Source organism: Tursiops truncatus, chromosome X (genome assembly GCF_011762595.2).
Source record: "Tursiops truncatus isolate mTurTru1 chromosome X, mTurTru1.mat.Y, whole genome shotgun sequence".
Taxonomy (NCBI): Eukaryota; Metazoa; Chordata; class Mammalia; order Artiodactyla; family Delphinidae; genus Tursiops; species Tursiops truncatus.
Window position 1 is genome coordinate 124,808,303 of NC_047055.1, and position 13,859 is coordinate 124,822,161.

The window sequence follows — 13,859 nt, forward strand, 5'->3', positions numbered from 1 at the left end:
AGAATGACTGCTCTGAGGTGCTAAATATAGAATCAGATTGCTTATGAGGAATAAAAAAAGCAACAGGCAAGGAAGCGATAGGCTGAGACGGATGAATAGCATGAGGATGTAGAGAGAGAGTTTGTGGAATTCAGAAACGCTCTACCAAGATGAAGATTCGCTTGCAATGGGTAAAAAGAAACAGCGAAACTTGGAGAGATCAACTTGGTACTTTGGAAGGTAATTTGAGACGCTGTACATGAATGCAAAGGAAATGGATGTTTTTTTTTTTTAGTGAAATGAGAGGAATTTATTTGATTTCTTGAGGCTAAAGTGTCCTCCAGAACCTTACTTTAAACTCCAATTAATATACTTGGAACTTAGGAAAATAAAGACCAATGGAAGACAGGGAAATATTGAACACATCATAGAAGACATTTTTCTAAGCTGAGAAAATAATTGAGTTTGGTGACTCAGAAGGCTCACCAGGAATTGAAGGAAAGGGCAAGAATAACCTGTATGCATTCGAGCAGGAAATATACATGACCTAAAAAACGGAAGGAAAAAATAGATTATCCTCAAGGTTTTTCCACAACAAATGCCAAAAGATTATTTAAAAATAATGCAGAGCCTTTAAGGAAAATGGTTGTGTGGTGTCATGTGTACTTGTAGTTCATCTGTGAAAATAAAACAAAGTGAGGGTGCAAAAAGGTCAGTAATTTAAATGTCGACTGTTGGTACATGTTCAAATAAATCATATCATATCAACTCAGTGGGTTGTTATATATCAAAAATAAAGACTGAAAGGCATATACAAATTTAGAAACTGTCATATACTATATTAAGTATTAAATAAATTCAGTTTGATATAAAGATGACAGAATATCAAAACATGCCTTGAAAAAATTGTGGGATGAAAAATAGGCATGACTTAATAGTAATTTTATATCACGGAACTTACTATGATGTTTCCCCCCCCGCCCCGTTCTTAATTATCTGAAATGTAAAGCTTTCCACATTTAGACTGTGTTAATTTAATACAGGAAAATTGAACTTTAATATTTGATTTATTTATGTTTCATTTATCAGCAGCTAATAGATGTTTACTCAAACGGCCGTCGAAATAAAGATCATTTTACTCTCAAGGTGTTCATGCCTAGAAGGGAAATTGGAGGGACTTCCCTGGTGGCGCAGTGGTTAAGAATCTGCCTGCCAGAACACTCTAGGACATAAATGACAGCAAGATCCTCTATGACCCACCTCCTAGAGCAATTGAAATAAAAACAAAAATAAATGGGACCTAATGAAACTTCAAAGCTTTTGCACAGCAAAGGAAACCATAAACAAGGCAAAAAGACAACCCGCAGGATGGGAGAAAATATTTGGAAGCGAAGCACCTGACAAAGGCTTAATCTCCAAAATTCACAAGCAGCTCATGCAGCTCAATATCAAAAAAACAAACAACCCAATCCAAAAATGGGCAGAAGACCTAAATAGACATTTCTCCAAAGAAGATATACAGATTGCCAGCAAACACATGAAAGGATGCTCAACATCACTGATCATAAGAGAAATGCAAATCAAAACTACAGTGAGGGCTTCCCTGGTGGCGCAGTGGTTGAGAGTCCGCCTGCCGATGCAGGGGACACGGGATCGTGCCCCGGCCTGGGAAGATCCCACATGCCGCGGAGTGGCTGGGCCCGTGAGCCATGGCCGCTGAGCCTGCGCGTCTGCAGCCCTGTGCTCCGCAACGGGAGAGGCCACAACAGTGAGAGGCCCGCGTACTGCAAAAAACAACAACAACAACAAAAAAAACTACAATGAGGTATCACCTCACACCGGTCAGAATGACCATCATAAAAAATCTATAAACAGTAAATGCTGGAGAGTGTGTGGAGAAAAGGGAACCCTCTTGCACTGTTGGTAGGAATGTAAATTGATACAGCCACTATGGAGAACAGTATGGAGGTTCCTTAAAAAACTAAGAATAGAATTCCCATATGACCCAGCCATCCCACTACTGGGCATATACCCTGAGAAAACCATAATTCAAAAGTGGTCATGTACCACAATGTTCATTGCAGCTCTATTTACAATAGCCAGGACGTGGAAGCAACCTAAGTGTCCATCAACAGATGAATGGGTAAAGAAGATGTGGCACATATATACAATGGAATATTACTCAGCCATAAAAAGAAACGAAATTGAGTTATTTGTAGTGAGGTGCATGGACCTAGAGTCTGTCATACAGAGTAAAGTAAGTGAGAAAGGGAAAAACAAATACTGTATGCTAACACATATATATGGAATCTAGAAAAAAAAATGGTTCTGAAGAACCTAGGGGCAAGAGATGGGACTAAAGACACAGATCTACTAGAGAATGGACTTGAGGACACGGGGAGGGGGAAGGGTAAGCTGGGACGAAGTGAGAGAGTGGCATGGACATATATACACTACCAAATGTAAAATAGATAGCTAGTGGGAAGCAGCTGCATAGCACAGGGAGATCAGCTTGGTGCTCTGTGACCACCTAGAGGGGTGGGATAGGGAGGGTGGGAGGGAAGGAGACGCAAGAGGGAAGAGATATGGGAACATATGTATATGTATAGCTGATTCACTTTGTTACAAAGCAGAAACTAGCACACCATTGTAAAGCAATTAAACTCCAATAAAGATGTTAAAATAAATTTAAAAAAAAAAGAATCTGCCTGCCAGTGCAGGGGACATGGGTTAGAGCCCTGGTCCAGGAACATCCCACATGCCGTGGAGCAACTAAGCCTGCGTGCCACAACTACAGAGCCTGCACTCTAGAGCCCATGAGCCACAACTACTGAGCCCGCGTGCTGCAACTACTGAAGCCCGCGCAGCTAGAGCCCATGCTCCACAACAAGAAAAGCCACCACAATGTGAAGCCCACGCACCGCAACGAAGAGTAGGCCCCGCTCGCCACAACTAGAGAAAGCCTGCACACTGCAACAAAGACACAATGCAGCCAGAAATAAATAAATTTATTTAAAAAAAAGAAAAAAGACATTGTACCTCGTTGTCAGGTTGTCACTGGGCTAACTGCATGCACGCCTGCCCAGTTCTTTCTTCCTTTTGACACTGACGGCCCCTATGCTTGTGTCTCGTGTCTGGTCCTTTCTTCCCTGGTTACCAGTTCCTTCACTTTTTTCCTCTTCTCCTTCCCCCTACGGTCTACCTCTTAACCTCTCCTACTAAGTCCTAAGCCTGGGCGTCCTCACTGTGTTGCATGCCATGATCCCTTTCCGACCTCATGTTCCTTCTGCATTCTTACAGACCCAGCTGTCATTCTTCCAGATCTCATTTTCAAAGAGTTACCTAGTTGAGATGTCCGAAAGGAGCATATTACTCGCCTGTCTCGCCCCTGCACACCATTCCACATCTAAGGTATCCGAACTCTCTTTTACTCTTTGGTCAGATTCCCTCCTCTGGTCCAATCAACAGTATTCAGGGCATTAAAAGGACACTCTTCATAGCAGGTCCTTCAAACAGGGGATTGTAGACAGGGCCGTGAGCATGGTAGTCACCGAGATTGAAAATCAGTGGATAGAACCATCGACCATTTTAGTAATAGACCTTTAGTTAATTGCTAGTACTCACGATGAATTATCCTGTCACCATTTAAGGCATCGCACGGCAAGGGAGCAAAACAAATGCTGGCTTCAAATCACATCTAGTTCTTTTCTCCCATCTTTTTTTTCCCCCTGAAACCATTGGATGATTTTTAAAAGCATATGTTCATTGGGTTCATGAATTCCTGAAAATAACTATAATACTCCTTATTGAATAACGCGCTGTATGCGTGTCACTCATTTAATTACTCTAAATATCTCAGGACGCTGGGACTTCCCTGGTGGTCCAGTGGTTAAGAATCCGCCTTCCAGTGCAGGGGACGCGGCTTCGATCCCTGGCTGGGGAACTAAGATCCCACGTGCCACAGGGCAACTAAGCCTGAGCGCCGCAACTACTGAGCCCACGTGCTCTGGAGCCCGTGCACCACAGCTAGAGAGAAGTCTGAACACCTCAGTGAAGATCCTGCCTGCCGCAACTAAGACCTGACATAAATAATTAGTTAATTAAAGGAATAAGTACTTAAAAAAAAATCTCAGGAGGCTAACAGTATTGGGATCTCGGCCAAGTCGTGGCTAGAGCTCAGGGTTCATTATGTATTCCCCATCAGGTCACAAACACATACCACGTCAGTATCCTCTGTGCACTCTTGACTATATATAGGAAATGAAGTTGCTCATCACTTTCTTAGAGAAAAATTGGTATGACTTGGACATAGTGTGGAGTGAGAGATGACGGCACCTACTTGTGAGTCAAGACAAAGGCAGAGCAGTAATTAGCCAGGCATATCAAGATGGGCGTATATTCCGTGTCTTTGGGGCACCTTCGTGTGTGCTCAGTAAAAAGCGAGTGTGTGTGGTAAGTGCATGTGGATGGCCTCCCATCATTTTATCTTTGCTCTTTCAAATTCCCTTCGTATAGACTTCCCTGGCGGTCCAGTGGTTAAGACTCCACGCTTCCGATGCAGGGGGCGTGGGTTCGATCCCTGGTCGGGGAGCTGAGATCCCACATGCCACGGGGCACGGCCAAAAAATAAAATAAAAATTTTAATAAAAGTAAACAACTTCGCTCTGTATCTACACAGGCCCTACAATGCCATGATAAAGCAAAACGAAGGAAGAACCTGAAGCAACAACAAAGTACTACTTCAGGTTTGAGTCATCCCTTGAAGAAAATGTCAGTCAGCCAATTAGTGGAAATAAGCTAAACGGAATGAGTTTCCCCAGTACAGAGGACGAGGCAAACAACTGGAGATTAAACTCTATGTGCATAAAAACAGTAGGATAGAACATTGGAGATAATTGTCCAAATAACTCAGACGTTACACAAAAGAGTTTGCCAGAAATAGCAACTTCGTATGTTGACCCTGCTGTATTTTATCTTGAATTAAAGGAAATAAAACACCCATATGGATATGATATTTTCTTCTACAGGTGACTTAGATCCATTTTTAAATGTTTTCTTTAATATGAAGGGCAAGGTTCTGCAATCAGAAAGAACAGAAAGATGAGAGATGAGAAAGTATTTTGAGTTTTAACACCTTGTCTGCTGCGAACAAAATTGCAACCTTGAGAGAGCTAAGTAAGCCTCTGGGTCCCATTTTATTTCTAACTGTAACCTAAGAATAACATGGCTTTGGGTACCAGCTAACCTGTCTGCCTGCAATAAAAGAAACAAGGGATTTAATGAAAAGATGCTCCGTACCATCTGTCATCAGAGAAGTGGAAATTAAAACAAGGGTAAGACACCGTTACACACCTATTCGAATGGCCAAAATCTGCGACACAGACAACACCAAGTGTTGGTGAGGGTGTGAAGCAACAGGAACGCTTGTTCACTGGTAGTGAGAATGCAGAATAGTGCAGCCATTTGAAATGTCATGAATGTCCAAACTGCCTCGTTCATCTTGGTCCTTTATTCCTTTGTTGGCCTTTGACCAGGCTATTTACAACCCTCTACATTATAGCAAATTGATAGCCGTGCAAATAATTCCTGCCCAAAGCAATGTAAATTATGTCCAGTGGAATGCAAATGCTTCTCACCATGTAATATTCGCCAGTGCGATGTTTTTTCTTCTGATGTGCCGGCTTGGCTAAGCCACACAGCAGCCCACGAACGCAAGCAGGTGGTCAATTTGACATCCATTTGGAAATTCATTGCAGCATTCTTTATCGCACAGTAGATGTACACAGGTACAACACAATTGTATGTCTTACTAATTCCCTCGTTCACGAATAAGCACTTGCTTAGTTTATATCTTAATGAAAGTCATGAATGTACCTTTCAATTTTGCCGGTGTCCTCTGGACCCCGAACACAAGGGGAATTGGCGCTTAGAGAATCTCAGCTGGTCCTGTTGTTTCCTCATGAGAAAGGTTAGAGGCAGTGTGGGAGAGGTGAGAGAGCTCACCTCAGTGCCGCAGGCTTGAAGGAAATACCCAACAGCTGCCTGGGGAAAGGCACGGACACCACAGGCTTCCTGCACTCCTCCTAGGAAGAAAAATATTAAACCACTGATAGAAGGTGCAGCAAAACCTGTCACCCGCAGAGCCCAGGCAAAAACCGTTTTTTAGCCCGGTCAAGAGAGCAGACAGACCCTCTCATCCAGTCGAGGATCCTGTGTTGATAACAAGCAGAGCTCTGCTACCTTCAGGTATAGGGCATCAACTCTGTCCCACCCAAGACCAAACATCAATGCCAGGTGAAGCCCAGACATCCATGGGCTGCCATGGAAAGGAAGCCAGGGATGCTGAGAATGTCTCAGGTGCAAACTTTGTGAGCATAGGACCTGCCTAAGTGTGAGGCTGGATGACGAAGACAGAGCACTACACCTTCCCCTCACCCTGCCCATCCCTGCCATGAGCTTAGCATCTGTTATCACGCAACATCGATGGAATACTGGAAGAAAACGAAGAGCATGGAGATATCCCCTCTATGAGGGGAAGGAGTGTAGGGAAGCCGAAAGCCGAAGGCAAAACAGAAGCCAGGAGAAAGCCATCCAGCCTCCCGATTCCTGCCTAAGCACATAATAAGAGCCCTCAGCCCCAGACGCATTTGAATCTTGTGGTGTCCTGAAGTTGTCTCAAACCCAGCTCTCTTCAACCCCGCCGTTACAGGGCAAAATACAATTTATTTCCATCTTTACGTGGTCTAGCTTCATTTGCATAGGACCCATTCTTAGAAGGCTCCCCACTTGGTTTCACGCTCTCCTGTCGCCGTCTTGAAATGCATGATGATGTTTGATCCACGGGCTCCCCATTTTCATTTTGCCCTGATCCCTGAAAATGACGGAGCTGATCCTGGTCTCTGCGAGAGCCACCATTCAACCAGTTAAAGCACATGTTTTCCATACCGCGATCAGGAAACCCTGAACGTCTACGAGACCCTTTCGAGGGGTCCTTGGGACCAAACACTTTTCGTAATAACTCTCAGACACTGTTGCCTTTTCTCCCCGCTCATTCCCTCGTGAGTTGACAGTAAAGTTTTCCAGAGGCTGCATGCCATGTGATATTATAACAGATTGAATGCAGAAGCAGATAGGCTCCAGCTGTCTTTTCCCAAGCTCACTTGGGAGATTTGCACAAACACAAAGCAGTGGGGCCCTAATCACTATTTCTTAAAATATCGTCATTTTTAATGAAAAATGTAATTTATGTCAGCATACAGAGGGTTCATTATATTATATGTAAAGTTAATAGACTAATAAGTAAATATTTTTTAACGTGTCTAGGTTTTCACTTCTACTTTGGGAAATATCGATAAATATAACAGACATTAAAGGTGGTGTTTGAGGTCCTTAATCATTTTTAAGAAGGTAAAGTGGTTCCCTAGGTCAAAAGTGATGGAGACTGCTGACTTAGAGCAGGTGGCTTCCTGCCTGCTCCCTAAAATAAAAATTGGGGAAAGGTTAAATTCTGTCTCGCCAAGCTGATTTGTGTTGACTTTGAGACTCTGTGGATGAGCCCTGATAAGACCTTCAGAAAGGACGCCTCCCTTCTGGGCTCTGAATGCCCCATCCTTTCTGAATCTGAGAGACACAAATGCCGTGTTCTGGAGCTTGCAGAAGAGTTGCCTGTTGCTCTTCTGTGCTCTCGGAGAAGGTAGGTGGGGATGATAGTCAGGCATCAAGACACAACGCCAGGTGAACCGAGATGGGCAGGGGAAGGGGGCGGGATCTTGTGTGTGGGTAAATGTGGGTTTTTCTGCATAAAACAGTAAGACGATTACAGGTGTTGGAGCCCAGGGCAGGCCACCCCCAAAATGTGCCTCCATGGCATACGGATTATTTTTAATTAAAGTTACTTAAGAAATGGCCGATACAAGGGGGACACGCTGACCCTTCTCTCGGTCTCCCTGAAGCAGGAGAGACATCTCCCCAGTGAAAGGTGCCCGCCCCCCACCTTTTGGAGATAGAAGGACACCCTTATCCCCAGAGACAGGGGAATTTGGTTGAGAAGCCTGTAAATCAAACCTTGTAACGTCATTAACCGACCACCCCAAGCCCCAGCTCTGCTTAGATCCTTCACTAAGGAAGCACCGGAAGCCCAGGCTTCTTCGTCCCAACACAGGTATAGAATTGAGGAGTCACGTGACAGTATGACTTCCACCAGGTATTGGTGAGTGTGATTAATTGTAGTTGTTGTATCAAAGAATTCCATCTCTCAGTGACTCACCCCTGCCAACGCTGACTCTCCCTTGGATGCAGAGACGTCCGTTGTCCGTTTTCCTCTACATGCGGCTTCTCGTAAGATAACGTGCGCACGAATCGCAGGGAGGGTTTTGTTGTGATGAAAACTCTGAGCACGTGGAAGATGAGGTTGAGAATCTGCTTTGTTTAAAATGAGCTCCCAGACGGTGCTGATGTTACAGCCCACGGACCGGATTTTGAACATCAAGGTTACAAGCAAAGTAATGCGGGTCTCTTTAGCAGATGGTCTTGCTGTGCTCCCAGGAAAAGCCAATGACGACACTCAGCACCTAACCAGCTTCTGCAGCGCAGATACTTACGTGTTGATGTTTATTGGGGGTCTTTTTTTCAGTGTAGGTATGTTAGGTGCGTGCATGTAGCTTGGAAAGAACATTCTCAGTTGTGAAAACTATTTTCATATCGCAAGTTAAAGAAAAGAGAGTCAAAGCTTGCTACCCTTAAAACTGTAAGACCTGTACAGTAGAAACTAACACAACATTGTAAAGCAACTATACTCCAATAAAAGTTAATAATATATTTTTTTAAAAATCGTAAGGCCTGCCCCGTAGAGATTCACTCAAAGTGCATAACATGTTCCAGAGTTTTCAGCTATGTCCAGAAAATTCCCTCTAAAAAAAAGTCCATGCTTCCTCTTTGTGCCAAGAAACTAGGGGTTTAGAAGTCTGTAAATGCAGAATCAGCAAGCCCAATGAATTTGAATATGGCGATTCAAGAAGATTGTTTTAACCTGTGTTTGTACAACTAACTAAAACATGGTTCTATTTTATAAAACATAAAAATTAAATATGGACGGCCTCTGAAGAGAGCAGTTTACATCTAAATTTTTTAAAGTTAACCTTTCAGTGATTTACATTTTATTTTCCCATCTAAGCCCAAAAAGCTTTGATTAAAATTTTATCTACTTGGCTATCTGCTATTTTATGCCAGTACTATCCCCTGGGACACTTTTCTCTTTTGATGATTCGTTGAAGAAAAGCTGCAATGATAACAGATGGATAAAGTTGAAGGGTTTTTACAACCAGGCAGTTTTCTCCAGTGGAACAACTGTTACACTTGCACAAAATTTTGAGTGGGAAAATCCGAAGTAGAGTTTGGCGGGGGGGATGTTAAACTAGGGAGCAGGTGCTGCTGTATCTCATGATGAGTTTGGAGGGTGTACAGTATGTCCTCTACATACGAACGAGTTCCGTTCCAAGAGAGCGTTTGTAAGTCCAGCAACGTTAGCCTAGGTACCCAGCTAACACCATGGGCTATGTAGTACTGTACGGTAACAGGTTTATAATACTTTTCATACAAATAACACATAAAAAACAAACACAATAAAGAAAACATTTATCTCACAGCACAGTACCTGGAAAAGCACAGCAGTCCAGTCCAACAGATGGCATCCAGGGGCTGGCATCGAGGGAACAGGCAAGAAGAGTTACTGACTGGAGGAGGGAGAGGAGGTGGGAGATGGTAGAGCTGAAGGATCGTCAGCAATAGTAGATGGAGGGCGAGCTGCAATGTCACTCACTCCTGACGTTGCTGGAACAGGTTCTGGTTCCTTGCTGGAACCAGATGCACATTCGCATCTTTGAAAGTTCGCAACTTGAAGGTTCCTACGTAAGGGACTTACTGTATTGCGATGCACAGAACGCACATGTGCACTTGTGCTGAATGAAGGCTTTCTGAGCTGCTGACACCACCCACGAGCTCAGAGTTCCTTTTTTGTTAATTTTTATTTTTTATTGGAGTATAAGTGCTTTACAACGTTGTGTTAGTTTCTGCTGCACAGCGAAGTGAATTAGCCACACGAATACACACATCCCCTCCCTCCTGGACCTCCCTCCGCCCACCCCTCCATCCAGTCCCACTAGACTATCACAGAACACGAAGCTGGGCTCCCTGCGCAGGTTCCCACTAGCTATCTGTTTTACACATGGTAGTGTATTACACATGGTAGTCAAATCTAATCACCCAATGCATCCCACCCTCCCCTTCCCTCTCTGTGTCCACACGTCCGTTCTCTATGTCTGCCTTTCTATTCCTGCCCTGCAAATAGGTTCATCTGTACCATTTTTCTAGATTCCACATATATGCATTAATATACGATATTTGTTTTTCTGACTTACTTCACTCTGTATGACAGACAATGACCCAATTTCATTTCTTTTTATGGCTGAGTAATATTCCATTATATATATGTACCACACCTTCTTTATCCATTCATCTGTTGATGGACATTTAGTTTGCTTCCATGTCCTGGCTATTGTAAATAGGGCTGCAATGAACATTGGGGTGTGTGTGTCTTTCTGAATAATGGTTTTCTCTGGCTATATGCCTAGTAGTGGGATTGCTGGGTCGTATGGTAGTTCTATTTTTAGTTTTTTAAGGACCCTCCATACTGTTCTCCATAGTGGCTGTATCAATTTACATTCCCACCAGTGGTGCAAGAGGGTTCCCTTTTCTCTCCACCCTCTCCAGCATTTATTGTTTGTAGATTTTCTGTTGATGGCCATTCACACCGGTGTGAGGTGATACCTCATTGTGGTTTTGATTTGCATTTCTCTAATGATTTAGTGATGTTGAGCATCCTTTCGTGTGCGTCATCTGTATGTCTCAGAGTTCCTTGATATACTTAATTGGAACGTGGAAATGACAGAGCCTGTGATGGAAGGACGGAGTGTACTACTTCTGCATCTAGATGTGCTTGTTATGGAGCCTGTCTTAAATCAAGTGGGATGAGAAGTCATATGATATGGGATCCTTTGCTAGCCATTGTGCTTGGCACCAATCTTAATACCCCATTGCCTCTCTGAGAAAACCTTCGGGGGTGCAGGAACTCCATTGCAGAAAATCTACTGGCCTTGAAAAGGTAAAATGTGGCTTCTGAATCCTGAAATATACAGAGAAATTTCATTGAAATGTGCAGGACTACAGCAGACCCATTTCCTCCTGAGTAGAATACTTTTTGTTTTAACTTAAGGAGTCTGAGGATGGCAATACTGATAAAGGGCAAGGTGTTTATTTTAGGCAATTTTTATAAAAAAGCAAACGGCTAAATAATTTAACAAGAATATGCATAAGGAGGTGGTTAGTAGATTGAACTTTATTTTTAAATTTATTTTTTGATTGAAGTATAGTTGATTTACAATATGTTGTATTACTTTCTGCTGTACAGCAGAGTGACTCAGTTATGTATATATTCTTTTTCATATTCTTTTCCATTACAATTTATCACAGGATATTGAATACAGTTCCCTGTGCTATATAGTAGGACCTTGACGTTTATCCATTCTATATATACTAGTTTGCATCTGCTAACCCCAAACTCCCACTCCATTCCTCCCCCACTCCCCTCCCCCATGGCAACCACTAGTCTGGTCTCTATGTCTGTGAGTCTGTTTCTGTTTAGTAGATAGGTTCATTTGTGTCATATTTTGGATACCACATGTAAGTGATACCATATGGTATTTGTCCTTTTCCATCTGACTTACTTCACTTAGTAGCATAACCTCTAGGTCCATCCATGTCCCTGCAAATGGCTATTTCATTCTCTTTTATGGCTGAGTAGTATTCCATTGTGTATATACCACATCTTCTTTATCCATTCGTCTGTCGATGGACATTAGGTTGTTTCCATATCTTGGCTGTTGTCAGTAGTGCTGCTATGAACATTGGGGTGCATGTATCTCTTTGAATTATAGTTTCGTCCAGATATATGCCCAGAAGTGGGATCGCTGGGTCATATGGCGACTCTTACGTGTCTGTCTTATTCAGTAGGCTGAGCTCCTATATGGAAAACAAGCAGTGGGCTACATTTAGCTTGTTGGCTACCATCTGTGGACCTCTTCTCTTGTTTCAGAGTAAAAGTCTGTTAGAGCACTGGCCTTCTGAGCCATGTCGTTGATTGAATCTCCCTTTTATTTTTTAATCTATTTATTGAAGTATAGTTGTTTTACAGTGTTAATTCCTGCTATACAGTGAAGCGACTCCGTTATAGATATTCTTTTTCTTTCTTTTTTTCCCATACATCATTACTGGAATATAATTGCTTCACAATACTGTGTTAGTTTCTGAAAAACTAAAAATAGAACTACCATATGACCCAGCAATCCCACTACTGGGCATATACCTTGAGAAAACCGTAATTCGAAAAGAGTCATGTACCACAATGTTCATTGCAGCCGTATTTACAATAGCCAAGACATGGAAGCAACCTAAGTAAGTGTCCGTCGAAAGAGGAACGGATAAAGAAGATGTGGCACGTATATTCTTTTTCATCTTCTTTTCCATTATGATTTATCAGAGGATATTGAATGGAGTTCCCTGGGCTGTGCAGGAGGACCTTGTTGTTTATCCATCCTGTTTATAATAGTTTGCATCTGCTAATCCCACATTTCCAGTCCATCCCTCCCCCACCCCCTCCCCCTTGGCAACCACAAGTCTGACTGAACTTATTTTATTTATTTATTTATTTTTTTGTGCTATGCGGGCCTCTCACTATTGTGGCCTCTCCCGTTGCGGAGCACAGGCTCCGGACGCGCAGGCTCAGCGGCCATGGCTCACGGGCCCAGCCGCTCCGTGGCATGTGGGATCCTCCCGGACCGGGGCACGAACCAGTGTCCCCTGCATCGGCAGGCGGACTCTCAACCACTGCGCCACCAGGGAAGCCCTGAATTTACTTTAAATGGAGGAATTCAGGATGGACCTGTATCCAACCAAAGTGGGTTTCACAACGTGACAAACATTAGAAAGAAAGAAAAAAAACTACTTCCCTGCTGCTTTGTCTGTCCTGAAGAGGAGCTTTTTATTTCTTGGTAATACTTCACACTGATAACGTCAAAAGAGGCAACCATTACTGTGACAAAGAATTAAAGACAGCTTAGATCCTTCAGCCTCCTGCAGAAAAGAATTAATGGGAACAAGGGAAAAATAACAGGAAAATGCTACTGTTTTAAAAAACACATGGAAGTCCCCCAACATAGAAAAAACTTAGGTAGCATTCTTTGCCAGGACATTTTTTTTGGTAGGGCATGGACATCATAAAATGCATTCTCTTAAAATCCCAGGCATGTGCTAGTAGCCGAGTAGAGTATGTGTCATGCATAATGTGAGGATGATTTTAAGTCACGTAGGCAGCTTTTCCTTTCTTACACAAAATGTTCCTAAAAATTAACACAACGTTTGTTTTTTCTGGGTTTTTTTTTTCTATTTATTTATTTATTTGTCTGTGCCAGGTCTTAGTTGCAGCATGCGGGATCTTCATTGCTGCATGCGGGATCTTTAATTACAGCGTGCGAACTCTTAGTTGTGGCTTGCATGCAGGATCCAGTCCACTGACCAGGGATCGAACCCCGGCCCCATGCATTGGGAGCACAGAGTCTTAACCACTGGACCACCAGGGAAGTCCCACACAACATTTGAACGTGAGAAAATCAGATAACAAACTCCACGCTGAAAAGAGAACTGTAGGTCCGTAAAACAAAAAATGAACACTGAAATATTTATTTTAGGCAAAATCACCAATAACAGTAGACCAGCGTTTCACACTTCTCTGGTTTTTTGGTGTTCATTTCCGTCAGAATGGCGCACAC

General features: G+C 43.0%; 1 long non-coding RNA gene across 1 annotated transcript in view; it reads left to right on the forward strand.

The window, feature by feature from the left end:
• The window catches only part of LOC117310137 (uncharacterized), a 241,051-nt gene that overhangs the window by 187,184 nt on the left and 40,008 nt on the right, over positions 1-13,859 (forward strand). The window lies entirely within an intron of this gene.